Here is a 23,599-nt window from a genome sequence, read left to right as displayed (position 1 = left end):
CCTGGTGAGAACTATTGAATGGTACCTTTTATATCGAATTGCAAGCGTCTGAGGAGTGTCTCAAATGTCACGGGAGAGGAGGCCAATGCCTGATCATCAACCAAAAATTTCACTGCACAGCAAAAAACGGTACTTCTCTGCTACAGCTGCACATGAATCTTGCAGCTATGCCTTCTGTTACTTCTCTGTCTTTAGCAGTATCATGGTGCCTCTTTCTCCTAAAAAGCTTGAGCCATTCAGCGAGAGTCTGCAATAATATGTATCAGACTATTACCTAATAAAGTTTCAATTTTTAAGGTTTTAGAATGTCAATTACATTCGTTTAACCTGCTGTTTATTGCAGGGCCAAACCTCAAACTGGTCCTTCCCTTAGGTAAAGAAAACCTTCTAAACTAACTTCTCTATTTGTTCTTTCATTGTTCTATTTCTGCCCTGCTTCTTTCTTGTTGGTGATGATCACCACCTGTTTGTTCTTTAGTCTCTGGCGGAGTCCTTGCCATTTGCTTGATTATTGTATTGATTATCCGTCGATGCAAAAGACGGAAGTATGTCTCTTCACATCTGTTGTGAAGGAACATTTCCGCCGATCCTTCAGCTGAGATTGAATTTAGCGGTGTCTTCTTCGGAGTTCCTGTCTTCAAATATGCTGAGCTTGAACAAGCGACAGACAATTTCCATCCTTCCAATGAGCTCGGAGATGGAGGTTTTGGCACTGTCTACCATGGTAAGATGGTTTAAAGTTGTTCATATTTGTCATCGCATCACCAAACTGACAATATCAAATATGAGAATCTGCATATGAATTATGTCTAATCACAATTGTTTATCTCTTCTCAACCAGGGATACTTCAGGATGGAAGGGAAGTGGCAGTTAAACGCCTATACGAACACAACTCGAGGCGCGTGATGCAATTCTTGAATGAAGTCGAAATCCTAACCTGCCTGCGCCATCCCAATCTTGTTTCCCTTTACGGCTGCACTTCACGCCACAGCCGGGATCTGTTGCTTGTTTATGAGTACATTCCTAATGGCACTCTGGCCGATCACATCCAGTGCGACCGAGCCAAGGATGGCTTGCTCACATGGCCTATTCGGATGACCATAGCCGTGGAAACTGCCAGTGCATTGGCTTACCTCCACGCTACTGATATCATCCACCGCGATGTCAAGACTGACAACATACTGCTCGACAACAATTTTTCTGTCAAAGTTGCTGATTTCGGGCTTTCAAGACTCCTCCCAACCGATGTGACACACGTCTCTACAGCTCCACAGGGGACTCCCAGCTATGTTGATCCGGACTATTACCAATCTTACCAACTTACTGATAGGAGTGACGTTTATAGCTTTGGAGTTGTGCTCATTGAGCTCATATCATCCATGCCTGCCGTTGACATTAGCAGACATAGGCATGAGATTAATTTGGCTAACTTAGCAATACACCGAATCCAGAACCGTGCATTTAATGAGCTGATTGATCCTTCTCTGGGGTTTGATTCAAACACTTCAGTCGAAAGGATGACTACATCAGTGGCAGAGGTGGCTTTTCGTTGCCTACAACTCGAAAAGGAAATGAGGCCAAGCATGAATGAAGTTTTCGAGGCTTTGAAGGAAATTCAAGATTACAAAGACGAAGAGAACAATGGGGAACTAATTGACAATTCAGAGCCCTTAAATCATAGATGGCCTCATCCTTCCCCTGAGGGTGAGGATGCTGTGTTGTTGAAGAGTGGCAAGGTGCAACCTTCACCCGATTCTGTAACCAATGCTCCCAGATGGGTTAGTGGCTCTACCACATCCATGTCCAGTGGATAAGGCTTCATTTTCAAACACCGAAAAAAGATGTCTCCAGTGCATAAGGATCGGGCTCGTGGTTCACCAGTGAGTTGTTTGATTTTGTTTAGATATTGACAAATATGATACCAAGAAATTATACTGGCTGATGTATATAGCATGGAGCTCCCATTTGTATGTGCAGAGTTTTGTTTGAAGATTACGGAAGTTTTATCTCATCTTTGATTGGGTTTCCTTTTCCTGCTGGCGAAGGGAAATAGATGAAAATGAAGGGGGAAAACACTGAAATTGGATTTATTTTTTAAATACTGATATGAATGTTGCAGTGAATAATTGATTCCCAAGGCGAAACCAAAAAATTGCGAAGGTTTGGCACCTGTAAGGTTACTGTTCAAATAAGTACTATAAGAGCTTGGAAGAAGATTAACAGAAAATGAGGCCTTAGAATTTATGAAGAATGGTGTTGGTGGCACCTAGAGCTTACGGTTGAAGGTAAACCGAAGCTGTTGTGCTAAATTTTGGTTTGGAGGAGTTGAATTGGAGAAACAAAGAGGAGAACAGTAAGGTTAAATGATATAAATAGCAAGGCAGCATGGATACCATAATAAGTTTGCATTTATGCTGTACGCATTTGACAGAACAACAATTTCTGTGAAGGGTTGTGAATGGCTTCAGGTAAGAATTTCCTACCAGTTTTTATAGCTTTGCTTCAAGCTAAACATATTAATGTACCTAAATTTTGTAAGTGGATTCTGTATATTTCATATCAATAAGAAGAAAATAATTCTGTAAATTCTAGGACGGAAAGAAGAAGGTAATTTTAGCAATTAAAGTGATTGAGGTAAGAAAATCTCTACTTCAAATCCCTGTGGTTTTGTTGACATTGCACTCACACTCTTACTTACAAAAGCTTTCATACTGTATGATTCATTATTTCATATGATTTGTCTTAATTGATAGATTTGTTCACTACTTACCTTAAATTAGAAGAGTGTGAACTTGATGATTGTTAATTTCTATGCGCATCTTTTCTAGATACCCCCGAGCCAAATAGAAATCGTACTTCACGAAGCTCGTGGCGTAGCTCACTTGCTCGGAAGAGCCGATACTCCTTCATGATCGCCACGCGAATAGCATCTATGTCCACCTCCAGGGCACAGTGATGTCCCTCTATCAGCAAGGTGTTGGCCTCTCGAGGGTCGGATCGGTTTCTCGCAGCCCCTCCAACACTTTCTTTGTCCCCGCGAGCTCATCCCTAAAGGAGTTCTTCTCTCCCCCCCTCTCTCTCAATGTCTCCCTCGAGCCCCTAGACTAGGTCCCGATAGCCCTCGAGGTCCTTAACCTTGTGCTCCAGATGGCTCCGTTCAGCTCGGAGGCGTTGGCCCTCTTCTATAAATTTTTGTTTGATCGCCTCAACCTTGGCCAAATTGGCCCGAGTGTTTGCCGTTGCAAATACCTATTGTTGTATCCCTTAGAGCATCTCCAATGGGGAGTGGCATATGGGGTGCCATTTCCATAACCGCCAAAATGGCACCTTAAATTAAAAATTAACCACTCCAATGGGGGTGGGATATGGGGTTGTAAAATGGCAACAACCCTCTTAAGGTGCTATTTTTGCAATCTTTGGAGAGAGAAAAAGGAAGAGATGCAAACTCCAACCGCCATTTCTAATTGGTCTATTTCAACTTTTATTATAAAATATTGATTATTTGAATTTAAAATATTAATGATACCACTATTTTGGCACTTGCTATTGGAGCAGATTTATTTTTAGAAGTGCTATAACACTATTCAAAGTTGTAAATAGGTAATTTAGCACTCCAAAATAGCACTCCCCCTTGGAGATGCTCTTACCAGCAAAAGTTAAATATCAGTAGCCATATCCAATAAAAAGGGTAAGTGTCAAAAAGGTTCAGAATTTCCCATACCTCGATCAGGCATTGCTTCGCAACATTAAAGGTCTCCGACATGTGCTCCATGAAATCTTGCTCATCACGAGGCAACACTATGGCATAAATAAGCCTAGCTCCGACACCCGGCTCCCTTACCGAATCTGTGTTCAAAAGCCCCAGGCGCACCTGGAATTTGTGCCCCTTCTATTGTCAATGTCGGAGGTGGACCTCTCTTTGATGGATGGGTCCCATGGCAGGAAGCAAGGGCAAATGTGCCCTAAACTCTAATTCCAGCTCCTGACGGGGCGGGCATTCCGTTGGTTGTGGGAATGGAAAGTTGCACATGCCCGGTGCTGGCTGTGATATCTTTCCAGCCGAGCCTGCTCCCGCTTAGCCTCGGCCTCGGCTTCTGTTGCTTCCCTAGCCCTAGCAATCTCTAAAGCGGCCTGCATCCTTAGTCTCAATGGTGATGGCGTGTCCGATAGAACTCCATCCTCAAAATACCTGCCAGAAGCCTACGAAGATGGCAAAAGATTCATATGAGACAAATCAAAGAAATCATCAAGCAAAGGCTCTGTGACCGCTCCTGCCACGCTCGTGCCTTCTCCCTCTACCCTGTCTCTTTTGTTTCGTCGTGCCAAAGGGATCCCCCCTTCCTCGATTTCCTTAGAGTGGGGAGCGTGAGTAATCTGCGGTTGTGCCTTCTCTCAAGCCTCCTCCCTTTGCTGTGAGGACTTGACCATCTTGCCTAGCACTAGCCTCTAAAACTGGTGCATCGTTGCATAGCAAAAAGTAGCAAGCCATATTGTTGTGAAGGAATGCCTCGGCTGCTGATAAGCTGCTGAAACAGGTTCAAATAGATAGCTTTCAAAGCTATTTCTTAGCTGGTTTGTTAGAAAAAATTTAGTAGATAAGGATTAATTTAAAACTCCTAAAGTTTAGCCTATGTTTTTGAATTATTTGATTAGTCTTAGCTGCAGTTTGTTTTGATAATTATCTCCTATAGTTGAGGAAGTATTTGAATAGATTGTTAGATAAGGATGACTTGTGTATTTAAACAATCTTTTGAACTCAATAAGTGAGGAAATCTTCTTCCATTCCATGCTTTTAAGTTTCAGCTGAAATTCCTCTATCTTTTTCTTCTTCTTTTGCTATCTGTTCTTAGCTCAATTCTTTACGAAACCAACAAATTGGTATCAGAGCTAATATTCTTGAGGAGCCTGTGAGATTGAAAGAGAGTTTGATACTATCAAGCTATTTTTCATTAGTTTTTCCTGTTCAGCCTAATCATCATGCAATCCGAAGCACCATTCACTGCTATAGCACCGCCGGTGTTTCAAGGAACAAACTATCAGATTTGGGCTGTTAGGATGGAGGCTTTTCTAGATGCAAATGATCTCTGGGAGGTGATTGAGGAAGATTACGAAGTTCCTTCATTACCGGACAATCCTACAGTTGCACAACTTAGGAATCACAAGGAGAAAAAGCAGAGGAAATCAAAGGCAAAGTCATGCCTATTCTATGTTGTTTCCCCAGCAGTCTTCATAAGAATCATGACTCTGAAGACAGCAAAAGAAATCTGGGATTTTCTCAAGAAGGAGTATGAAGGAGATGAGAAGATCAAATGGATGCAGATGCTGTATTTAATCAGAGACTTTGAGCTGCAACGAATGAAGGAATCAGAGGCCATTCAAGAGTATTCTAATAGACTTCTAGAGCTTGCAAACAAAGTGAGATTACTGGGAGGAGAATTTGCATACACAAGGCTTGTCCAAAAGTTGTTGGTTTCAGTCCCTGAAAGGTTTGAGACAACAATTTCAGCCTTAGAAAATACAAAGGATCTGTCAAAGTTAACCTTAGCAGAACTCTTGAGTGCTTTTCAAGCACAAGAGCAAAGAAGATCTATGAGGCAGGAAGGAACTATAGAGGGAGTATTGTATGTAAAGTCTCAACAAAAGCAAAGTGACAAATGAAAGAAGCACTGGAAGAAAGAAGTTAATGCAGATAATGGGAAAGCAAGTAGCAGTGGGAAGAAAGAGTATCCTCCATGCCAACACTGTGGAAAGAAGGGTCATCCGCCATATAGATGTTGGAAACGGCCGGATGTGCAGTGCCACAAGTGTAAACAATTGGGGCATATTGCAAAGTTTTGCAAGAATAAGTCTCAACAAGTTGTAGAAGCAAAGGTAGCAGATCAACAACAAGAGGAGCAGCTATTTGTTGCAGCAGGTTTTGCAACAAAAAGTTCGGATGAAAGTTGGTTGGTTGATAGTGCTTGTTCAAATCATATGACAAACAACCGTGAGTTGTTCAAAGTGCTTGACAAATCTGAGTCTACTAAAGTCAAAATTAGGAATGGTGATTATATGGCAGTCAAAGGAGAAGGCACTATAGCTATAGACACTAGTGCAGGTACAAAAATGATCTCAAATGTTCTTTATGTACTTGATGTGAGCCATAATCTACTAAGTGTTGGTCAGCTACTTGAAAAAGGCTTTAAGGTTTTATTTGAAGATAAGATGTGCTCGATACTTGATGCTAAGGGGCAGAAATTATTCAGAGTAAAGATGAGAGGTAAATGCTTTCCTTTAAATCCAGTGAATGATGTGCAAGTGGCTCAAATAGCCACAATCAACGCTACTGAATTGTGGCATAAAAGGTTGGGGCACTACCATCATGAAGCTGTGTTTCAAATGAGCAAAAAGAATTTAGTGCAAGGTCTGCCACTGCTAGATAAAGAGTTGACAGTTTGTAAGGCTTGCCACTATGGGAAGCAAACAAGACTTCCATTCAAGGCAGCCTCGTGGAGAGCAAAACAGAGATTGCAACTCATCCACACTGATCTTAGTGGACCAAAACCAGAGGTATCTCTAAATGGAAGCAGGTATTACATTGTTTTCATATATGATCTAACTAGATTTAGTTGGATTTATTTTATGAAATTCAAGTCTGAGGTAGCTGGTATTTTCTGGAGATTTAAGACATGGATAGAGAATCAAAGTGGGTGTAAAATTCAGATGCTAAGGTCTGATAATGGGACTGAGTATACCTCAGACCAGTTCAATAATTTTTGTGAAGTAGCTGACATTGAACATCAGCTCACTACACCTTATTCTCCACAACAGAATGGTGTTAGTGAGAGGAAGAATAGAACAATCATGAACATGGCTCGGTGTTTGATGCATGAGAAAGGATTACCAAAGAAATTTTGGGCTGAAGCAGCCAGCACTTCAGTGTTTTTGCTGAATAGGCTTCCTACTAAGGTTGTGCAAGGGAGAACACCTTTTGAGGCCTGGTATGGTTATAAACCTTTTTTGCAAAACCTAAAAGTGTTTGGATGTGTTTGTTTCTCTTATGTTCAACAGGTTAAGAAAGACAAGCTTGATAGGAGGGCTGAACCAGGCATTCTCATTGGGTACAACAATGTTTCCAAAGCATATAGGGTGTACCATCCTCAAACAAACAAAATTGAGGTGACGAGAGATGTGCAATTTAAAGAGCATCAACACTGGAACTGGAATGAATAAGAAGGAAAGAATTTTACAGCACCTCTATCAAGTGAACAACCATCAATGGAAGATGAAAACATTGATGATTTTCCTGTTAAAGGTACAAGAATGCTGTCAGATATTTATAACCGTTGCAATTTAACCTTGTTAGAGCCTGAAAACTTTCATGAAGCCAAGAAAGATTCTCACTGGATGATTGCAATGGAGGAGGAGCTTAGCATGATTGAGAAAAACAACACTTGGGAGTTAGTTGACAGACCAAATGATAGGAAGATTATTGGAGTTAGATGGGTGTTTAGAACAAAGTTGAATCCTGATGGCTCGATCAACAAGCACAAGGCTAGATTGGTGGTGAAAGGCTATGCACAAGTGGCTGGAATGGACTACTTTGAAACTTATGCACCAGTGGCTTGTTTAGATACAATCAGGTTGGTGTTTTCCATTGCAGCTCAAAAAAAATGGAAGATATTTCAGCTTGATGTCAAATCAGCCTTCTTAAATGGCTATCTAAAGGAGGAGATTTTTATTGAGCAACCGGAAGGATTTGTTGTTGAGGGACATGAGAATAAGGTGTACTTGCTTAAGAAAGCTTTATATGGATTGAAGCAGGCTCCAAGAGCCTGGAATGCAAGGATTGATGAGCATCTCCTAAGTTTGGGATTTAACAGAAGTTTGAGTGAACCTACTCTCTATACTAAGCACTCTACTACAAATTCCTTGATTGTCTCACTCTATGTAGATGATCTCCTGGTAACTGGAAGCAAACTCAATGAGATAGATCAGTTCAAGTTGGAGATGATGAGGGTATTTGAGATGACCGATTTAGGAGAGATGTCTTATTTCCTTGGCATGGAAATCCAGCAATTCCAACATGGTATCTTCATTCATCAGCTCAAATATGCCAAGGAGATCCTCAAAAAATTTCAGATGGAGAACTGCAAACCTATGAGTACACCTATGGACCAAAAGGCCAGATTATGCAAAGAAGATGGGACTAAAAGAGCTGATGAAGCCGTTTACAGGAGTCTTGTGGGCTGTCTAATGTACCTTACAGCTACAAGACCTGACATTCTTCAAGCTGTAAGTATGCTTTCAAGATTTCTACATTGTGCTTCTTCAGAACACTATAAGGTTGCAAAAAGAGTGTTGAGGTATATTAAAGGAATGCTTGATTATGGTGTTCTATTTTATAAGACAGAGGAATGCAGACTTTATGGTTTTTCTGACAATGATTGGGGTGGATCATTGGATGATATGAAGAGTACTTCAGGCTATTGTTTTACAATTGGCTCGGGGGTACTCTCTTGGAGCTCTAAAAAGCAAGAAATTGTGGCTCAATCCACGGCAGAAGTAGAGTTCATTGCTGCTACAACAGCAGTGAATCAAGCATTGTGGCTAAAGAAATTGCTAACTGATTTAAACCTAGAGCAAGAAGGAAGTATAAATCTGTTTGTGGACAATCAAGCAGCCATAACTATCTCGAATAACCCGGTATTTCACAACAAAACTAAGCACTTCAACATTAAATTATTTTTTCTCAGAGAAGTGCAACAGAAAGGTGAAGTCAAGCTATTATATTGCAAAACAGAGGATCAGCTGGCTGATTTATTCACCAAGGCTCTACCTAAGGCTAAGTTTGAACAGCTAAGATCAAGATTGGGAGTGTGTTCAGCAACTGATGCAAGGAGGAGTGTTGTGAAAGAATGCCTCGGCAGCTGATAAGCTGCTGAAATAGGTTCAAATTGATAGCTTTCAAAGCTATCTCTTAGCTGGTTTGTTAGAGAAAATTTAGCAGATAAGGATTAATTTAAAACTCCTAAAGTTTAGCCTATGTTTTTGAATTATTTGATTAGTCTTAGCTGCAGTTTGTTTTGATAATTATCTCCTATAGTTGAGGAAGTATTTGAATAGATTGTTAGATAAGGATGACTTGTGTATTTAAACAATCTTTTGAACTCAATAAGTGAGGAAATCTTCTCCTGTTCCATGCTTTTAAGTTTCAGCTGAAATTCCTCTATCTTTTTCTTCTTCTTTTGCTATTTGTTCTTAGCTCAATTCTTTACGAAACCAACACATATATATACCCAAAGCAAAAAAAAAAAAAAGTAGAAAGCAAAAGAAGCAAGCAAAAAGAAAAGGGGCATGGTTAGCATCCTCGGGTCTATCTCCCCTTTGCTCCCTTCCTCTACTTATTACATTCTCGTCTCCTGTAACATCTACCTCTTCGTCGTCCCCTTCTCCACTGTTCTCAGACAAGAGGATGACGAGGAAACAACTTTCTGGAACTCAATCAATCTCGAGGAATCGGCGTCATTGTCCTCCATAATAACCATCCATCTCACCGCTGTTAGGTGCTCGTCAATAAGTATGTTAGACAAGGCCATTGGACCCCATTGAGTTAGTTTATTAAGATCTTCTTGGTGTTCTCGTATCAGCGAATTCATGTTCGACCACTTGTGCACTATCTTCCTTATCTCCTCCGTGTGCTAGAATCGTGACGATCTCTAACAACCTTAGGGCGACCAAACCACCAGCCACCTATTCTCAAATTCGTCCACCTTTTGTGGTGTGCCTTTAAATAGCTTAACCTTATTAACTGTATTTTGGAGAGCCACAAATTCTCTCTCTTCTCATGAACTGAACACGATAGAAGTAGCGTAATAAAGAAGTTGTAGGTTCTACGTTGCGCTCCTTGCACAAGACAAAACATCCTGTTAGCACAACCCAACTATTCAGATGCAACTCGGTTGGCACCAACATCCCTTCTTCTAAAAAATGCATCCCAAAAAGGTGTAGTGGAAGCCTGAGCCCCGCTCTTAAGTTGTCCACATGTATTGCTATCCAACCCTCCTTAATCATGGTCATGTATTCCGTCTCATGGGGACATCTCGGCCTCTATGATCTCGGGATGCTGAAAGACTGCAGAATGCCATCTATGATTTCACTTCTTAGAATTAAGTGCTGAAGCCTAGGGAAGATAGTAATCCTAGCAAGGCCCAATGTGTCCGTTTGTGGCCTAGAAGATGGTTGAGAGGAAGCCATGGGGGTTTATCTCAAAAAGTGTAAGTTTTCATGAAAGAAAAAAATCTTCGGGAGCAAAGTCTTCAGAGAAATCATAATGCTTGCAAAGTCTTCGAAAGGGTTAAAAGACTTCGAAAACTTCGGATGACTTCGGGTTTTTTGGAAGAAATGCAAAAATGTGTCTCGTGGGGGACCACCATATATTTATAACCCAAGCCTTCAAAAGCCTAAGAGTCTCCATAGTCATTTGGAGACTTTCCCTCCAATGACTTAGTCCAGCAGTTGCTGTGTAACATCCTGCCTCTTTTCTCATGGGGTGTTAAAATAAATAAATGAATAACTCAATAATTTCGGGGCTATATTTTTTTCCCCACAAATATGATGGAATAGCATCTGTACATGAATAGTACACCAGGTAAGTTCCCAAGAAAGAGAGGTAGATCACAAGCTGACATACTTAAATACCAAGTCTTTCCTTACCCAAAACTTTCCTAGACATATACTTCTACTACATAACACTTAAAATCCATAACATCCCCGACAATCCCGATTACCTTCTCAGCACATCAAACTTAAAATCATCAAGCTAAGACAGGTAATATCATCATAGATGTGGAAGCTAGATCATAACCTGATATGGTACATAACCGAAATCATCTCATACATAACGTCAAAATCGTACCATCATTTAACATTACATCATTGAAGTAGAAATACATCATAAACCAAATTACATACTACGAACCACCTATAAGTTACCGTCAATCCTTGGCAATTCTCTTCCCTTTGGCACCGCTACTTTCACCTGTAACGTTTGAATATTTCAGAGACATAGTCCAAAATTAGATGCTGAATCATCTAAGTGAGAATTCAAAAATATTTTTATGAATGTAGGCAAGACATGAAACAACATAAACATCACGATAATCCCAGCCCAAGAGAATCCCACACAGTACTTAACCCTAACAAGGGGAAATGCAATCTCTCTAAAGGTAATACAATCACATCGACACATTAGCATGACACAGTCCTAGCTTAAGAGGGACAACCTCGACCCATGAACTCGGGTATCACCCTTACTATCATATTAGGCATTACGTCACCACTCAGAAGTATAACGGATCACGTCAACACAAATCCTGGCCAAATGATGATCAACACCATCTTGGGAATCCACGTCCACCTCAGAAACAATACTACCGCTCGAAAGCCTCCTGGGGTGGTGTTCAATTGCAGCCCCACCACTTAAGTTGATCTGGGTTAGTGTCCACTCTTAGCCCCACCATTTGTCGATTCACAAGAGTGGTGTCCACTCTCAACCTAAGTCGCAAATGGGTATTTTCCCTTGGCACGCTTCCCTAGTGTTGTCACTTCAAGTGCCACATTATAAGTTGACATCCCATCCCATATGTACAACCATCACCCTAGTGTAACTTCCCTGGCCACCAAGCTCAGCACGGAACCCTAGGTAGTCATCCCAGCACACAGCCCGAGATACCTCTGTACGCTATTCCTTCAACACCATTGGGAAATTACGACTACACTATCAGGGCAACAACCCAGGTTAACATCCCACAAAAACATGCCAATGCCACAAACCATGATTTGATGCGACAAATAAAACCACATCTCATGCACATAATTTATCACACAAAATTCAATGCACATGCTTAAAACATTTCGGGACGAGCCCACATGAAACCATCCATCATAGGTTAAAACCAATCACATGTAACAAAACCATTTGCATGGAAACAAATCAAGTTTAGGAGAATTAAAACCAAGTTTTATGCAGGTAGAAACTCTCACAATAAATCAAGTTTGGGGTAGGAATTCTCACAAAATCGGGTTTTTAGGTTTAGAACACTCACTTTTAGATACAACCGAATTTGTTCAAAGAGTGTGCACTGCCTCGATTTGCAGCCCAACCTCAATTTTCGTGCCAACCTCGAACTTCGCACAAGTTGCTTCACCTCAAGTCTCAAAGTATCCTAATCATCATTTCATCCATCAAAAATCTATTTCTCCTTAATTTCCTTTCATTTTCCTCATTTTTCTCCCATTTTTCCTCACTAATCTTCCAAAATAAATATCTGCACATCTATTTTCTCCAATATTTTTACATGATCATACATAAAATAATTTTTCAAGATTTTTGAAAAAAAAAATCGAGAATTACCTCTTTGGCACGCATCCCCACGCATTAGGCGCGTCTGCTGTGCGTGAAAAGCCGCGCATGAACGCCATGTTCCGGCCTTCTTCTCCGGCGACGGCACACCGACGACGATGGGTCTTTGCACCCCGAGAATCCTATCCTCAAGTCGATCCTAGTGGCGTGCCCTGATGCTCGAAAGGATGGCCGGAAAGGCCTCAGTCGGCTGGCCAAAGTCTCAGCTGAGACCACCGCCTCCCAACTCCGGCCAGCTTCAAAACCCACTCAAACCAACTCCAAAGCTCACCAAACTCTCTAGAAACGTTCCTTAGCTTATGGAAAACAAAAGCCCCATGGTTTCATCCCTCAATTCGTTCGCTAACACGCCCGATTTTGAGCTTCAAAATACAAAACTTTTGACCAAACCCTCTCATGAAACTTGGTTATTTATAGTTAAAATCGGACCTCCAATCGATCATGGCTACCTTACCCAATGCCTTAAATGCCTCAAACATCCCTTGGGCGACCCAAAAACCATTGAAAAAATGCCTCAAAAGGCCATTTACAAGCCGCGACCAACCGATCGAACCACGGTCAATTTTCTTGATTTTTCGGCTACCTCGATGCACGTTGTCGGCATAGCTTGGGTCCTTAAGCTTCCCCGACCCGAGCTCTTGAGATCCCAATGGTCGGATTCCCCTGGTCGACAACCGACAGTGATGGTCGGCCATGGCAGCTCCAACTTTCGCGAAATTACACTTTTGTCCCTCTAAATTTTGACTTTTTACACTTTGCGCCTTTTCATCAACCCCTGAACTTTCTATTATTTCCATTAAGACTCTCATGTTCCAAAATCCTCATTTCAACCCCAAAGACTCTGAAAAATCGTCCTTTTGACCTCTCTCGGGCAAATTTAAGAAATTACACTTAGGCCCGAATTTTCGTTTCTACTGCAAACTCTCCCGATTCAACCCAAAATCGCTCAAAGGTTGTTTTACTCACAAATCAAGGTCTTTCAAGGGTTCCGTTGATATTTCGGAAGTCTCTTACGACAATTTCTTTTTCGGCCTGCATCGAAGATGTACCGAAAATTGTTCCCGATCCAATTTCTTTTGATGTCATAAATCAATCCTTAATATACTCGACAATGCCATATTATTTTATTTAGGCATCTCGGCTCCAGGGTACTCCCTACAGTCGATTCGATCAAACTCTCAGGCTATTTTGATACTTATTTTTCTAATAAAATTCCTATTTCTCATTTACCCAAAGTTCTCAGGTATTACATGCTGGACAAATTTGGGTCAGCCCACCTTCTAGTTTTCGGGCATCGGGCACCTACGTTTTACACTTTCCTTTGTTTTACAGCCAAAGGCAAGAGTGGGGAACAATTGTTATAGGGTGCCCTAAGAAAATCAAAGCAAAAAATCCCACAATTCATTGAAATATTCCAAGGAGGCTGAAGACCCAGATGACCCCTAAGTGTCTTCCGAGACAAAAGTCTCTTGGAGCCTCTAGAGAGTCTCTAGGAAGGTCCAGCCTTAGCATTTTCAAGGCCCAAGTCTCTCGGGCCCAAGCTATTCGATAGCTCCGAAGAGTTTTTGGACCCATTCGAAGGACTCATCAAGGGACTTTGACCCCAAAGATACCTTCAGGCCCTCTGGCCTAATCTGATGCATTTTCCCGAAGAGTTTTGAGATATATTGCTAGAAATTACTAATTTTATAAATTACTAATTTTGGAGCCTTTATTTTAAAAAGAAAATAAGAATAATAAATTAATTTTATTAGGAATAAAATTACTTATATTATTCAAAGTTGGATTAGGATTTAATGCTAGCACATTAAATGTAACACCCCGCCTCGCCGGGTGTGTCACTACAAGGGTATTTTCGGGAATCTTTTTTTTTTTTTTTTCCGAGTTCATCACACGCGGTGATTTTAAGAACAATCTTCACATGCAGATAACGAATCCCAAGAACCTCTGTCTTGCCCGTTTAACTAACAAGATCAATAATCTTAATAACTAAACGAGACATATCATAACGCAGCGGATACATTAACATTAATACCATGGCCTACCACAAGTTTCATACAAGGCATTTCTACACCGAACTACGTACTACAAACTACCAAATGATATCATTAACTTACAACTATTCGTACATAAACCGAATTACATACTAAAGTCTCCAGAAGTTACAATAACTATCAAACTAAACACCATTGGCCCTTAACCGGCCACGTTTTCGCCCTCATAGCCGTCCCTGCCTGGAATGCTGAATGTTACAGGGGCATAACCCAAATTAGATAATGAAACATCTAAGTGATGGCATGAAACAGTTTACATAATGCATGAAAGACAAACAAGTATGGCATATATAGACAAAACAACAACATGCAAACACGTCTAACTTGAGAAATTTCCCTGACATACTCAACCTCCCGTGGAAAATCCATTCCACACACCGTTGGGGTTGACCTTGCCACGACATACTTAATCTCTCGAGTGCCCTACCGTGTCACTCGTTCACCAAGATTAACCTTATCCCATTCACAAAAAGACCCTATCCCATCCCATACGGCCCCAACAACGACACGAAAATCAATACCCCGATGATATGAAAATCACACGCCATGCACCGACTCTTTTGCAAGTAAAAACAGTTAATGCAATATACCACATGATCAATATGCAAATGATACCATATATATATGAATAAAACGCATAAGCATAGCATCCCGAGTTCTAGTAAGACTGCTCACCTGAACTCACTACACTCACACCAAGACATTTCCAAACAAGGATAAAACTAGAGTTAGACCACTCACCTCGAACGTATTTGGATCGCCTCAATCCTCGTGCCAAATCACAAACCCTTGAACTTATACTCAACCTCAAGCCACAATATTTCCTAAACACCATATTTAATTAAGGAAACATTAAAATCCATTTTCCTCAATTTTTCCATAATTTTCTCTATTTTTCTCCCATTTTTTTCACCTTGATAATTCAAAAATAATTATCTCCTCAAATATTTTCCCAAATATTTCAACACAATAATTCCTAAAATAATTAAAGAAAAATACTGGAAGAAAATTACCAAATTGCCCCTATCACACGCGCCCTCGTGCGCCCTGCGCATGGCTGGGCGTGAAAGCTGGCACGTGCAGCCACGCGCCACCATCTTCTCTAACTTTCCGGCCGTCGACGATGGCTCCGATGGCCAAACAAATGGTACCGACTTGAAGCCCTTGAAGAATCAATCCCAATGGTATAACTTTCAGGCCGAAAGGCCACCGAAAAACAACCCAAAAGGGCAATTGTAGGTCCGGCGTGGCGTTCCTTCTCAGTTTTTCCAGCCATCTTCGAACTAGCTTCAAACGAACACTAAACCGCACCAAATGCTCCAGATTTTCTCCCCTTCTCACAAGGATCAAAATCCCTCTATCCACTTTCTGCGATTCATCCTCAATCGTGAACAATTTGAGTGTCAAGTTTTGGCCAAAACCTAGGTATTTATAGACGATTTCCGGTCGTTTTTCATCCAATCAGAGGCCAAGGTTTGGCCCCCAAGCATCTGTCGGCCGTATGCGACCTTCCCCAGGTCCGCCTCGGCCGTCCCATCGCCAAAAACAGCCCCCATGTGCGACAGATTGCGGCGGCCGTTTTGTTGTTGCGTTCACACTGTGCAATTTTCATAATTTGCACTTCAGCCCCTAGATTCTTCAATTGACATTTCTTCCCTTTTCATAACACCCCTACTAAATCCAATTATACCACTAAGGCCCACAAGTTTTGTATTATCCATTTTACCCTTGAAACTTCTAAAAAATTACCATTTTGACCTCCCTCGGGCAAATTTAGAAAATTGTACTTAGGCCCGATCGATCGTTTTGACCTTAAATCCACTCGTTTCAACCCGAAATCACTTAAGGGTTGTTCTATACATAAAATATGGGTCCTTGACATGCTCCGTTGATTTTTCAAATGTCTCCTACGTCTATTCGATTTTCTCAGCCCGGTCGACAGTTGTACCAAAAACTATTCACGATCCCACTTCTTTCATCACTAAAAATCATAATTCGAATCACTTGTCGATACTATACCATTTTCCTTGGCTATCTAGGGTCTGGGGTACTCCTGTAATACCCCGAGAACCCAGAGAGATTAGTATATATTGAGGATAGTGTAAGAAATGAAACAACACCAGCTGGATACATTTTGGGCTGAATGTTGGCAAAAAACTCCCAAGTTAAGCGTGCTTAACCTGGGGTAATCCAGGGATGGGTGACCCCCTTGGGAATTTCGCATAAGCCCATCAGGGTAAGTTGTTCCGGTCTTTCCTATCGCTCGATCGGGTCGTTACAGGTGGTATCAGAGCCGACCCCCGAACCTCTGAGCGCGATAGTGGGGCAAACCTCAACGAGGAGGCTGAGTCCCGAGAGGGGTGTGTGTAGGCCTCTATGGGGGGTGCGTGTAGGCACCTTAGGCGAATCCCACATCGGCCATGCAAGGGGGGAGATCTGGGACCGATTGTAAGGTCGCATGACGAGGACATCATGTGCTTAAGGGGGAGAGAATGTAATACCCCGAGAGCCCAGAGAGATTAGTATATATCGAGGATAGTGTAAGAAAGGAAACAACACCAGCTAGATACCTTTTGGGCTGAATGTTGGCAAAGAACTCCCAAGTTAAGCACGCTTAACCTGGGGTAATCCAGGGATGAGTGACCCCCCTGGGAAGTTCGCATAGGCCCATCAAGGTAAGTTGTTCCGGTCCTTCCTATCGCTCGATCGGGTCGTTACAACTCCTCCGACTGATTTGGTTGCCTAAAGTTGCGTTAGTGTACTCTATAGTTTCATTTTTCCGAGAATTCCACTTATATCCTTTATCAAATATCGTCTATAGCCTCAAATCATTCCCGGGTATTACATTAAATCCTAAACCAAATGCGCCTTAGGGTTTTGTGCAAGTTCCTTATAAATCTTAATGTTAAAATTAAGCGTAAATCTTACAATCAAATGATTTTTAAATTTACATTAATCTTTATCATATTAGTTTTTGTTAGAAGATTTTGAAAAAAGTCAAAAGAAGAATTGAATTATAATAAAAATTAAATTTTAATAGTTATGGTAACAAAAACTAAATTACAAAATTTAAGAACTAACGGTGTAATTTATCCATATTTTGTAATTTCTTATATATTTTGGAGAACGTACAATTACTACTTGTTTTTATCTATATTAGGTTATCTAAACCTAATCATTCACACCAAATAATTCACAAATAAAATACACTAAATAAACACACAAAAATTAAAGCAATTGAATGTAAGGAGAACAAAAGTTCGGTTTACTTGAACTAACTAAATCAACCTAATCGAACTTGTTGGTTTGGTTCAATTTGTTTTTTTCCGCACCTATTCGAATCAGTTAATTTTTTTCAAAAGTTTGGTTTTCGATTTTTGGTTTAAACAACTGAACTAACTGAACCAACCAAACTTTAAAATGATATTGTTTTGATATTTATCAAACAACATTATTTTCTTCGATTTTGTATGTTTTCTATCGGTTACTTGGATTTTTTTGTGTTTCTTTAGTTTAGTTCAGTTTATATAATTTGAGTTTGATTTTTTTAGCTATTGGTTAGTTTGATTTTGTAGGTTAATAGGTTGATTCAATTCGATTTAATCAGTTACCAAATTGACCATTTACACACCCCTAATTAAATGACTTAGAAGTTAAAATGCCCCAATAGAATTTCAAGTCAACTATCGGGTCCACCAAAGTTAGTGGAAGTGACAAATGGGGTAAAATCAGCATTTCCATTGACAAATGATTCTGCTTTGGTTTAATTTTCTTTTATACACATTTGTTGTGTTCCCTTTCCAAATACTATTACTTGTAAACAATTATAATATCACCGGTTAGGTATTAATATACCAATTGATGTGGTAAATTGCTTTTTATAACAAAGTTTATTAGGTAAATAATAATGGATATAAAAGAGTTAAACATTGAACTATCTCATGTTTAACCCTCCAACTTAACACAATCCACAATCTTATTCTGACTCAACATCTCTTTAATTGCACACAAATTAATTAGATAATTAGATATGCAATTCCATTTATTGGGACAAATAATATATAAAATAATTTAAAAATCTTAAACTTATAACTGAATTTTGAATTGAATACAAAAATCCTATTTGAATTTGAATTTAAGACAATCTAACACTATTAAGATACTAACAATATTTTTCAAAAAAAAAAAAATCATTATAGCAGGGAAAGTCATAAATTTTCCCCGTGATAATATGTAAATTTCTAACATAGTTAGGGATGGACGCAGGTTGAATTTGTTACCATTTTTAAGATAAGTGTAACCTAAATTATGGCGTAATATTCGTATATGTAATATCCCAAATTTTTTAAGGGGCTCAAAAAAAATTTAACTTGGCCCCTATATAAAATTATCATAACATTTGGGACTTAAGTTTAAATTTTTACAATTATAAGTATCGAATCGATTACAGAGAATGTCCCGGAGCGTAGATGTCAAAGGAAAATGATATGATTTTGATGAGCGTTCCAAGATAGGATTTATGATATTAAAAAAAATCAAAATCGATACAGTTTTCAGTACAGGTTCGATTCAAGCTAAAAAATCAACTCATCATAGGGGACTCCCAAGAAGTCAACGGAATCTTGAGGGGGCTCCAATTTTTCGTAAGGAACAACCCTGAAATGGTTTCAAGATGAAACAAAAGTCTTGTGAAGGCACAAAGACAAAATCGTCCTTATTGAGTAAGCTATGAATCATTAATTTTGAATTTTTTGTATCGTAATACAAATTAATTTGACGTTCGAGGATATAAATGCAATTAGAGAATTGCCTAAGTGAAATATAGATGAATTTCGAGATTTAAATGTGTAATTTTTCTGTTATTATAGTATAATATATAATTATATATATATAAATACATGTGTGTCTGTGCACGCGAGTGGAAGGCCAAGCTATCAGTGATCCAAATTGAAATTAAAATTGCAATTGAAGAGTGAGTTGCAGAATCAGAGCAGCAAATCTGGGAGCAAAGATTATAATCTTGTTGGCCAAGCTTGATGTGTGCGTGGTAGGCAAGCATGCAATAGTGATATATATATATATATAAATGCGTATATGCATGACAACCAACGCTAAGATCTCTATAAATTGGGATGGGTTTCGGAGAAATGAGGAAGGAGATTGAGAAAAAGAGAAGAAGCTAGGTGCAGTGGCAGCCATGGCTGCGAACAGCAAGCCGCCAGCAATGGCACTGGGCAACTATGGTAATGTCGAGCGAAGCAGCACGGCTGGACGGAGCAGGCGTGGTAGTAGCGGCCGATAGCGGTCGCGGCGGAGACTGATGAGGTTATGGGCAGCGGTCGGCAAGGCCGGAATGGCCGGTGGCGGCGGTGGCGGGGAGGGCTGGCATGGCAGTTCGCGCAAGAGCAGGTCGCGCTGAGGAAGAAGAAAAAAGAAAAAAAGAAAAGGAAAATAGAAAATGAAGAAAAATAGAAAAAATATTCTTTTTTTTTTTTGAAAATTCTAGGAATTAATTTGGGGCTAAAAGAGTATGCTTGGAGCCAGAAAATTGATCTCGCACGCGTTTCAAGGTCAGGACACACATATCGAGGCAGTATGAGAGACTAAGTTAAGGTGAGTAAAATTTCTTAGAAAATTTTAGAAAATCAAGAAAGTTATTTTATGAATTTTTATAGAGAAATATTTGAGAAAAAATTCACGGAATATTTAGTTTGAATTTATCAAGGAAAAATAGGAAGAAATGGAGGAAAATTAAGAAAAAATAGAATATTGATATTCTTGAATAAATATGATGGCCAGGGTATGTTGAGGTTCGAATTGAGTACGGTAGAAGTCTGGCACGAGAATCAAGATATTTTGAGATACCTTTGAGGTAAGTGGTTCGATCCAAAACCCGATTTTATGTAAATAATTTTATCATGTTGTCATGTCTTGTTGTGAATATGTCATGTAGATTGTATTTACATGCTATGATGAAATGTGCATATATACACGATGATATTATTAATCATACATTCGCATAAGGATTTGAGAGTAGGGGTCAAGACCACTGCTCTTCCAAAGGTGCACCCATATGCCTCGGCATGTTGAAGGAAACCGTAAAAATGGGGAGTAGCATTAAGGTACAGTTGACTCAAACCAAAATGAAAAGAAAAAGGAAATTTTGCATTCATGCACGAAATATGTTTATTGTACCCTTATAAAGTGAATGATGAATTGATTGTATGTTATGTAGTCCATGTCTTTAAGTTCTGCTACTTTAAATTCTGAACATTTTGAGGAATGATGATGTATAACCTATTTATGGTTAATATTAAAGTTAAGATTCTATTCTAGCTTCCCCATTTCATGTTTATAATGATTCTCTTTCGAGATAAATGAATGAAAATTTTGGGATGGATATGAGGAATAATATGGTTTAGCAGTAGTTTTGAATAGAAAATTTATTATCCCAGAATTGTCCCAAGTTATAACACGCCCGAGAAAGTGGGCTGTTACAGTTGGTATTGTTGTTGTACTTTTTGTATATTAGTTTTGATGATGAAAAACATATTTTGTTTAATCCCAAAGTCATGAGTCAAGGTTATGGTTTTCAACATAAATCAATTTCAATATTAAGTATTACTTTGTGAGAATGAAAACCAAATGAATTTCAAATATCGAGATTTCAAAGTTATATTTTTTCTAAGTCAGGGAGGTTAGCACCTTATAAGGAGACCTATAAGAAAATGTTTTCTTTTTAAAAAACTAACTCCCAGTAATTCAATAGCTAACATTCAGTAGTGATAAAATGATTTTTAACGAAATTTTTCAAGAAATAGAAAGTATATATTTTGGAGGTGGTAAAATCGCAAAATCATAAGTTTGTACTAAAATCTAAATTCTACTTTCTTATTCTTATGGATTTTGATTTTTTAGATATTTTTATTGAATCCAAGTGGCAGGTACTTTGTTATTTACATTTATGTATTAAAGTAAATGGAAGGTAAAATATAAATTAAGGAAAATGAGGACATTTATGTAAATATGTTGTAATGTACTAGATTGAATTTGCTATTGCTTGGTCGACTAAACCTATGAGATCTGTCGACTAACAGTGTGTTTGTTTGTGCCTTGGTCAACTAACTATAAGCATTGGTCGACTAACAGTATATATGTTATGGTCTTGGTCGACTAACAGTGCTTTTAATATGACTTGGTCAACTAACTCTTTGAGTCTGTCGACAGATGGGTACCCTTGGTCGACTAACTGCCATGTGTATTTTTGTCTTGGTCGACTAAGTGCCTTGTTGTGTTTATAACTTGGTCGACCAACCTATTTTCTTTGTCAACTAAGTTTGTTATTTTTGTTTGATTCTGTCGACTAACTATTTTCATCTATCGACTAAGTTTCCTTCCAGAAAGCCTCCAACGGCTAGTTTTTCAAATCCCAACGGTCACAAACGGTTAGTTTCTTCTTCAATCCTTTTGGATGCTTATATATACAACTCATTGATGACCAAGAGGAGGCTAATGGATGGGAATGAAGTGAAGTGAGCTTAAGGATTATTTCATACTTCTCGATTTACATTTGTGCTTCAACTTTTCTCTAGAAAGGCTTTGTACTAAATTTGTTTCATTTGATTCAAGCCTTGTATATTTATTGAGAGTCATTGTAACTAAGAGTGTATACTCTTAGAAACTCTCTTTTGTATCCTTCTTGTTTTTCCTAGCTTGTATTGCTAGAGGGCTTGCTTGAAAGCAAGAAGTTGTATTTCCTAGCTTGATGCTAGAGGGCCTATTCGAAGTGATAGGAGGTTTTAGTGGATTGTTTGCAAAATCCTTAGTGAGAAGGTAAGGTAGTGGAATAGGCTTGGGTTAGGCCGAACCACTATAAATCCTTGTGTCCATCTCTTGCTTGCGCTCTTTGTTTATTTATCTTTCCAAGCAATTTCATTATTCCTCACTTAGTTCACATATTTATCTTTGCAAACTTATATTTGTCATTTTATATGCTTGACGTTTTTAAATCACTAAAACCTCAATTTGTATCAAAAAGTTTTTCAAGTTCAATTAAGTTTTTAAAATTGTCCAATTCACCCCCCCCCCTCTTGGTGTGTGTCATAGCACTTCCAGTCTAATAGGTATCAGAGCAAAATTTTATTTGGTGACTTAGGGATTGTTGATGGTTTAGTGATTATTGATTTAGAGCAAATCTCGAGGAAGGAAATGATAGGAATTGGAGGATTCATTTGTTTAAGATTATTAGTCAAAATACTTACGATGAATGATAGGATAACTGATAGTTATCAAGAATTGTCAAATCATGGATGGTTCGTAGAATGAAGTCCCTACTTAGAGGCTCGGGGATTGTGAGTTGATGTGAGGATATTAACCTTGTTAAGAGTACAGTTGGTCGAGATGTCCTAGCTAATAAAGTTGGAGAATGGAACTCTAGTATGGTTAGATGGTTAGTCTGGTTAGCCCTGGTGGACAAATTGGGAGATGTATAGCTAGACGATCATTAAATTGATGTTAGTAAGGAGCCTGTTGATATGCGGTACAGGCGCTTGCGATCAATGAAAACCCGTGAGGAAAGTTGAGGTAGTAAGAGAAATACCAGAATGTATTCTCTGGAGATTTATTAGGATTATTCTTAATGATGAATCCAATTTGCCAATGATAACTTGAGGTTATTGGATGCTTAGCTATGTGTAGCTTGACTGAGGATATAAATTATCAGACTTTCAGTGAAGTGATAATTAAGAGTCGGTATCTTTTAGCTCGATTTGATGAATTATTAAATAGCTACAAAAGGCTGAGATATTTTATGATTGATATGCTATTGAGGGTAAGATAAGGGAATGAGACATTAAAGTACCCAAAACATAACATTCATTCCATATGTTCAATACATTTACAAGAGATCAAACCATAAGGTAGTAAAAAAAAAAAAACGGTCAAACCATAGAAACTGATAGCTGGAAATGTTGTCGATGCTCAATGCCGACAATGATTGTCGGATACAACAGGTCCAAGTTCATCGACGTCGTCTCGGAGTGGGCGCTGGCTACTGCTAGTATCGGTAGGGTAAGGTAGAGAAGTAGCCTCTGGGAAACTAGAAAGTGAGGCATTTTCTGGAAATGGATTTGGATTGGGTTG

General features: G+C 39.2%; 1 protein-coding gene and 1 pseudogene across 2 annotated transcripts in view; both read left to right on the top strand.

The window, feature by feature from the left end:
* Positions 1–23,599, top strand: part of LOC127805528 (LEAF RUST 10 DISEASE-RESISTANCE LOCUS RECEPTOR-LIKE PROTEIN KINASE-like 1.1) — a 107,523-nt pseudogene that overhangs the window by 323 nt on the left and 83,601 nt on the right.
* The window catches only part of LOC127806289 (LEAF RUST 10 DISEASE-RESISTANCE LOCUS RECEPTOR-LIKE PROTEIN KINASE-like 1.1), a 95,596-nt gene that overhangs the window by 52,540 nt on the left and 19,457 nt on the right, over positions 1–23,599 (top strand). The gene's annotated exons all lie outside the window — the stretch shown is intronic.

The sequence above is a fragment of the Diospyros lotus genome, chromosome 7, assembly GCF_014633365.1.
Source record: "Diospyros lotus cultivar Yz01 chromosome 7, ASM1463336v1, whole genome shotgun sequence".
Taxonomy (NCBI): domain Eukaryota; kingdom Viridiplantae; phylum Streptophyta; class Magnoliopsida; order Ericales; family Ebenaceae; genus Diospyros; species Diospyros lotus.
The sequence above is the reverse complement of the archived record's forward strand: the minus strand, read 5'-3'. Positions and strand labels throughout refer to the sequence as shown.